This window comes from Hemicordylus capensis, chromosome 5 (assembly GCF_027244095.1).
Source record: "Hemicordylus capensis ecotype Gifberg chromosome 5, rHemCap1.1.pri, whole genome shotgun sequence".
NCBI lineage: Eukaryota > Metazoa > Chordata > Lepidosauria > Squamata > Cordylidae > Hemicordylus > Hemicordylus capensis.
The window spans coordinates 65,136,065-65,143,762 of record NC_069661.1 but is presented as its reverse complement, the minus strand read 5'-3'; the positions used below and the strand labels follow the sequence as shown (position 1 = coordinate 65,143,762).

The window sequence follows — 7,698 nt, the reverse complement described above, 5'->3', positions numbered from 1 at the left end:
AAAGAGACCTCCGCTGGAGGTGGCACATGTGGGAGGCCCTCTCTGTCAGATCTTATATGATGGGTAGATTCATCACAGAGAGAAAGCAATGATTTCTACTTTAAACTTCCATGGCCTGTTAAATGGTCTGGGGTGCGGGTGGGAACATGAGGTGATGAAGGCAGTCATAAAGGTAAGTTCATTATAAAAATCAGCAAAGATTTGGGTCAGATTTGGCAGGTTCGAGTTAAGCATTCTGTTGTTCGATCCGGCTGCTTGGCAACTTGTCTCACCGGTCTTCCGCAGCTAACTGTCAAATTAACAGAAAAAGAAAAATCTCCTGTCAAACTAACAACAACAACAACAACAATGGGTCTCTCGCCCCCTCCTCTGGGATGTGATTGGTTGGAGAAAAAACCTGGAGCAAGTTGTGGGAAAACACACAGGAAAAAGATCTGCAGGGAATGTGGAGAGGAGCAGACCCCATGTGAACGGTTCATTTAATCCCCCAAATTAAACAGCTGCAAATCTGCTGCGAAGCAGATTCGCTCTTCAGATACCCTGTGGCATGAAGCCATGTCTGAATAACTTCCAGGAGCACTCTGAGGTTTGTGGGAAATTTCTGGGAAGAGAATCTGTAGTTTTGGACACAGAGTCTAAAGCAGTTTTTATTTTTAATGATCGTTGCTTGTGTATATATTTTTTTAAGGGAGGGGGAATTAAGTACAGATTTAAAGTGAACACAAATTCCCTGCTTCTTGTGTCATTCGCTGCTGAATAGTCATGAGTTGGGATCACACTGCCACTATTACTGAATTGGATAATTTAATTTAAGTGGTGTTTTCGGGTGGGGATATGTGATTTTATCTTAACTGAAGGTGTTCCAAAAATGTTGGTGTTCAACATCAGGAAGTTCTACCTTGTGGAACTTGAGCTCACATGATTATATTATCTGGTAGGTAATTTATAGAACTTCAGTCAAAACAGAACTTTGAAAACTTTACAATTTGGATCCTGATCCCTCCATTGGGCTGAGTGAAGTGTTGCTAAGTGTGCAGACTTAAAATATCCCTTAATATCTGTGTATTGCCAAAAAAAAAGAAAGAAAAAGAGATCAGTGCTCCTAAAGTGGGGGTGATAGTCTGTGATTTTGAATTTCAGTTCTGTGCCTGTATGTGTAGTAATGTCTGTCAAACAAGGCTTAAGATACTACAGGACCCTCTAAAGAATATTGATCAAATTCAGCAGTTTTTCAACAGAAAATAAATTTTATCCTCCAATTGCAGAGCAGGCTTCTATGAAGGAGAAACCTCCTACCAAAGAACCTTTCCTTATGTCACAGTTCTGATAATATAACTAAGATGGGGGAGTTGTTTCAGCATTCTTATATGCCCTGAATATTCTCTTGATGATAAAATCTAAATTTTCTGCCCTGTGCCTAGGAGACAACACCTTCAGATCAGGTGCAGAAAGTGGCTAAGATGTAGCAGTTTTTTAAAAAATTCACCCTTAAGCTCTAGAAACAAATGTTGGAATGGCTACTAGGGCTGTTCATTGGGCACTGCAGTCCCAATGAATCTGTAGCATCCCCCTGGTGCTGCTTCCACCGTGGTCGTCTCTGGTGCGATCCATTACCTTCCCAGTGCTGGTAGGGCCTCTTCTGCAGAGAAGAGAATTTTGGCTGAGAATTCACAAAGGGACAAGATTCTCACAGACAGAATTCTGAATCAGTACTTTGAAAGCAACATTTTGCAATCATTGCTCATTTGACAGGCCCAGACTGAATTACATCACTTCCTAACAGCTATCAAATGCAGTGCATCTCCTGAAGGCAACTTAGACATCCACCACAAAGGCAGGAAACAGGAAATGTACATTTTTTGTATAGTTGAAAGCAGTTTTCTACCTTCCCACAGAGAAGGTAACATGCAGAAAGGCAGCTTTGTGCTATCTTTATTTCTCTTGCTCAGTGGAAGACCTGCCTGCTATGGTAAGTAGTAACATGCCTTTTGTATTGTTAAGAACTATACTGACATATTTCATGCTTGAGGCTACAGAACTGTTTTGAAGTGTTACACCCAGAAAATCTGGTCCCTGTAAAAGCAGTTTGTAGAAACTTGAATTGTTTCTTTCAGCTTTGCTTTCCAACTGCATGCTGGTTTTTCCTTTCATGGAGCTGCTCTGAGCTGCAAATCTAAGGTGTGTTAAAATATGCGTGGAGCTTTTGTTTCTGACCCAATGCTAGTTGTGTGTGATGATTTTGTGTCATTTGGTATGGTTTGTTTTTTAAAGTCCCATGTCTCTAAAGGCTGGAATCATATGCATACTTACTTGAAGTAAGTCCCATTGAACTTAGCAGGGCGTTTCCAAGCAGACGTGCACAGGAATATCAGTATTTCATGGGTAAATGAATCAGCATACTTTCCAACTGTCATGTAAAACTAGAGCTGTATATATCCAATAACCACAAAGACTGAATTATTATACTCTCAACAAATACCTAATATGTAATCTTGCTATTTAAAACTGAGTGTAAACCCAACAGCCTGTTTTTGCAGAGAGAGACAATAGCAAAAGCTTTTGGGTGACTTCTCCCTACATGAAAATAATAGTAAAAATCGTTTTTCTGATTTAATTTCTTGTATATGAGACTATGTATTTTAACATGCATGATGTTCAAGAGACAGAGGTTGGTAATCATGTATTTCTGCTTTTAGTTGTAAAATACTTGTATACATTTGGTATTTAAGCCATTTGATGTCTCACTCCTAGTTCAGATAAGGCTTCTAGGATGCTTACAACATTGTTTAAAAGCACATTACTATATATTAAAAATATTAAATGCAATAAAACACAGCAGAGCACAACAGAATCATTGCATCATAATTAAGCATGAGCCAAAAGTTTTCAGTTAAGAATTTTCAGCATCAATTTAAAAGGGGGGTAGTGGTTTGCAAAGCGGGGTGGGTGGGAGTGGGGGCTGCTGCCCTAGTTATCTTTTTTTGGAGGGGGGCTGGTTTTGCACCAGTGATGGCCCTTCTTTGGGGGGTCAAAAGCCCACCCCCCGCCTCTGAATACCAGTTGCAGGGAAGCAACCGCAGGAGGTTTTACAGACAAGGCTCCCCTGCCCCAATCCACTCCTGATTGGAGTGTGCCAGTCCACATATTCGCTGGATTTAACCCAACCTCCCTGTGGACTATCAGGGACCAGGACTGACAGGGCTTTGTTTTTCTCCGAAGGGAGGCTGAGAATTCTGGCTTAACCCAAGTTATATCCGGGATTTAAAAAATCCTCTATTTCCAGAAGCTTTTGAAAAAAAGTTCCAGGGCTTCTGCTTTCTTTGAAGGTGTTGATGGAGGTGCTGGTGGCTATGCGAATGGTCCATCTAATCCCTTGAATTAAAATGCCTCAAATCTGCCACGAAGCAGATTCGCTTTTCAGATACTCTGAGGCATAGAGCCATGTGTGAAAAACCTCCAGGAGAGAGGGCATGCCTTTATCTCTGCCAGGGGGCTTTCCAGAGGCTTCTGGTGGGCCACTGTAGTAGGGAACAGGATGCTGGACTAGATAAAATTTGAGCCTGATCCAGCAGGAGGACTGTTCTTTTGTTCTTAAGTCTCCCCAAACATGCCACATTAAATCTAGCAACAATCCAGAAAATCTGAAGGGAAGGTTGTTTTCTTAATTTTTACAAATCCATCCCTGGTTATTATGATTGCGAACATATTTTTTCCACAAAGGGTTAGGCTACCAGAACACTCCAGAAAAAAAGCTATTAATCCTGACTTCATCATGCTTTTAGTTGATTTAAATCTGAGATGCACCATCCTGATTACGAAGTGCGTTTGTTCAGGCTTGTATTTTACAATTGTGTCAAAAGAGAATGTTTTTGCTGTCCAGGCAGACTTATATCTTGAAGTGGAATGATAAAATGTGAAATGTGAGCTATCATGGAAATTCTGCAAACAGTATAATATTGGTATAATCTGGACTGAGTGAAACTAGTCTCCAACTGAAATAATTTAGTTTGTATTGTCACAAGGAAATCCCTTACTGAAAACTAGAGTGATGTGAAGGGAAAAAAAGTCTTTAGACTCCAAAGAGATAAAAGAAAATGTATTGCTACAAGAGAATGGTATTTGCATTTGAAACCTCCACTCATATAAAAGTGCCATAAAGGTTTTTAAAATATAAATACCTGTTTTCCAGATGCATGCAGAAGGTTCAGTACTTGGCACTGCCAGTGGAAAAGGTTCTCATTTAGGTCAGGGAAACCCCTCCAATAGACCTTTTTGAAATGCTGCTATCAATTAGGGCTACTGCGATAGATAGACAAATGGCCAGTCTATTTGAAGCCTCTTCATGTGTTCATATGCTCATATGACATTGGTGCAGTCCAACATTCAATGATGGATTTTCTCACAAAAATGTATCCCACTGTGCATTAATTAGATCATCTGGGAGCTCTCAGACAGATGTACGTTACACAGATTACATCCTATCTGCCTTATACAGTCAGACCATTGGTCCATCTAGCTCAGTTGAGCTGTCTATACTGACTGGTAGTGACTCTTCAGGTTTTAGAGGAGTGTTTGCCTGGAGATGTCAGGAGTTGACCTTTGCATGTGAAGCGCATGCTCTACCACTGAGCCACAGTCCTCCCTCAAGGAATGTGTGCAACATCCTATTAGTACATGAGTCCTCTGTGGGGGCAGCATATGCTCACTGTGTGTGTTGACAGTTTTCCATGAGGGGAGGAGGGGGAGGCAGTTGCTGCAGCAGATGGGGGTGCAAGCAAGGCAGCAAGGTGCTCTCCTGCCCCTTCATTTAAAAAAAGGAAAGATCGGGGGAGAAGAGTGCACACAAGGGAGGAAAGGCATTTGGCACCTGCCTCAGTCACACTGATCTTGAACTGCTACTGCCCCATACTCTGTCAAAGAATGTTGCAAGGCACCACTGAAACCAAGAAACTGGCAGCAAGGCCAAGGTGCACCACACACAGGAACTTTTAGGAGCACAGCCGACTGCCTTATACTGAGTCAGACCATTGGTCCATCTAGCTCAGTATTGTCTACACCAGGACTGCTCAACTTTGGCTCTCCTACAGATGTTGGCCTACAACTCCCATAATCCCTGGCTATTGGCTACTGTGGTTGGGATTATGGGAGTTGTAGTCCAAAAACAGCTGGGGGGCCTAAGTTGAGCAGGCCTGCTCTACACCAACAGGCAGCAGCTCTCCAAGGTTTCAGGCAAGAGTCTTTCCCAGACCTACTTGAAGAGGCCAGGGATTGAACCTGGGACCTTCTGCACGCAGGCAGATGCTCTTCCACTGAGGTATGGCCCCATCCCCTAAGGGGAATATCTTTTAGCAGACAGTGGGAAGGACTGGCTGGCCTGAACCTTACTGTTCCACAGCATCCCTCGATCATGACAGGAAGTGAAAGTGCAGGCAATCAGCTGCAAACGCATCAGGTGATCTGGGGAGCCAGTATGGTCCCTGCTGGTCCTACATAAGAATTCTTCTCAGTCTGAGCAACAGATGGGTCTGAGTTGAACAACTGTATAGGCTCCTCCGCTGTGCCCTCACTCTGCCTTGCCTGCCTGATCTGGTACCTGACCACCATCTCATCTTCAACCATGTATCTTCTGTCTTTGGCTCTTTTAATCCTTGTCCTCCTGCTCTGGAGCCTGGCCCCAGGCCTCCTCACCCCCTTCATTCGCTTCTGATCTGAATGGGCCCAGACTTATCTACAGAGAGTATTTGTAAAGGACGAAGATGTCATTTTTAAAGAACTCAGAAGACATAAATGTTTGTGCACTGCTACCACCAAATGCTTGCAAAAGACATGACGCACCGCTTATAAACTTGTAAAACTCTCTGAGGAAGTTCTTGTGAAATAAAGGTGCTAAAGGAGAATGAAAATATAAAATGGGCTCCTGCTGAGACAAGTTCCAGAGATGATATAGTTGAATATTTAAAGCATATTAACTTTGAAATATAAATGAAATGAGAGAGTGCGCTAGAATTCTGGACAAAATATATGAGCATCTTAGATGGAAATAGCCTTGAGAATTGAGAGTGGTGTTCTCATTTTGAAGGAGCCAAGTCTTCCAAGCTTTGATGATGAATTGACACTCGAGCTGGTCTATGGCCTGTTTTGTAAAACCTTCCTGATTTTAAGCACCAGCACAGAGGAGCTCTTCTCACAATCAGTGAAAAGAGCTCTGGGGAGATCTGTGGGGAGAGTGGGTTACACTCACCCTCCCCGCAGATGATCTCCTCCCCTTCCCTGCAGAGCAGCGGCTCCCTCCGCAGCTCCGGAAGTTGGGGTGCCGAGATGCACCACTGCTTGTCACCCTGCCCCCTGGAGCTCTGATAATGCACTGCATGAGTGCACAGTGCATTATAGGAATCCCCACTCCCCAAGTATGCCAGCCACAGCTGCAAGCAGCTGCGGCTGGCACACGAGCAAATAAACGAGGTTAAGGGATCGCTCACTCCCTTAACCTCATTTAATAGGGTGACTGTATAGTCGGGTTTGCTGCCGTGTAGCCGCAAGGATTGGGCCTGATCCCAGCAGTTCACATGCTTGTTCAAAACTGGGCTGAGCTCCCTTAGCCCAGTTTTACACGTGCATGTGAATAGCCTCATAAAATAATAGAATTTTAGAGTCGGAAGGGACCTTGGAGGTCTTCTAGTCCAACGCTTTGCTCAGTGCGGGAAACTCAGTGTGGTGTCATCTCTGATAGATGGCTGCGCAGCCTCCATTTGAAAACCTCTAGTGAAGGTGAATTCACTCCCATATGAGGCAGACTGTCAAACAGCTCTTACAACTGTGAAATTTATCCTAATGTCTAGCCTGAATCTGCTTCCTTGTACTTTCAACCCATTGGTTCTATTCCCGCCCTCAAGAACAACTGAGGACAAGTCTGCTCCTTCTTCTGTTTGACAGCCCTTCAGATATTTGAAAGCAACTGTCATACTTTCTTAGCCTTCTCTTTTCCAGGCTATGTACTCAGTCAGCTCCTTACCTGTTTCTCATAGGACTTGGTCTCCAGACTCTTCCCATCTTTGCTGCCCTCCCCTGAACCCATTCCACTTTATCAATATCCTTCTTAAAATGCAGTGTCTGGAATGTGGCAGAGTATTTCAAGTGGGGTCTGACCAGCGTGGAGGTAGAGTGGAAATGGAGCCCTATTTAGATATCGTGTTTTACATGCCTACTCTTGTAGAGGGGCAGCTCTTCCATGAGACCAAGTGAAGCAACAACCTCAGGTGGCCAGTGTGCTATGGGTTGACAAGTGAGCGCAACCCCACCCCTGACACAGGCATCACCCCACTTGTCTCCACTGATGTCACCTTCGTTCTGGGCTCTTTTTCCTTTCTGCTCCTCTTTCTGCTCCAACGTCCTTGTCCCCTGGACTCGAGGGCTGATGCTTCCCAGCACTGATACTTCCTCTCTCCCCTCTTGCTGACCTTACCGTTCTGGGGCGCATGCTGCCTTCTTACCACTGCCACCTCTGTTTTTGCTGTTGCAGGCCGTGTGCATAGAGCTTTACCTGCCCATCTGTCCCTCATCGCCACTGATTGCTCACTCGTGCTCTCTCCTGTTGTCTCTCCAGCATCAAATTTGTCTGCTTTGCATCCTCCATTTCCGGAGAGACAGTGGGAGCAAGTGAGCTGGTGCTGGAGCAGCAGTGAGGAAAGGCAGATAGGA

At 44.1% G+C, this 7,698-nt stretch overlaps 1 protein-coding gene across 1 annotated transcript in view; it reads left to right on the top strand.

Moving 5' to 3' along the window:
* The first annotated feature begins 1,912 nt into the window (after positions 1-1,912).
* Positions 1,913-7,698, top strand: part of TMEM154 (transmembrane protein 154) — a 34,841-nt gene continuing 29,055 nt past the window's right edge. Inside the window, exon 1 of the mRNA XM_053256766.1 lies at positions 1,913-1,969. The gene's annotated coding sequence lies outside the window, so the exon portion shown is untranslated. The remainder of the gene's footprint in view (positions 1,970-7,698) is intronic.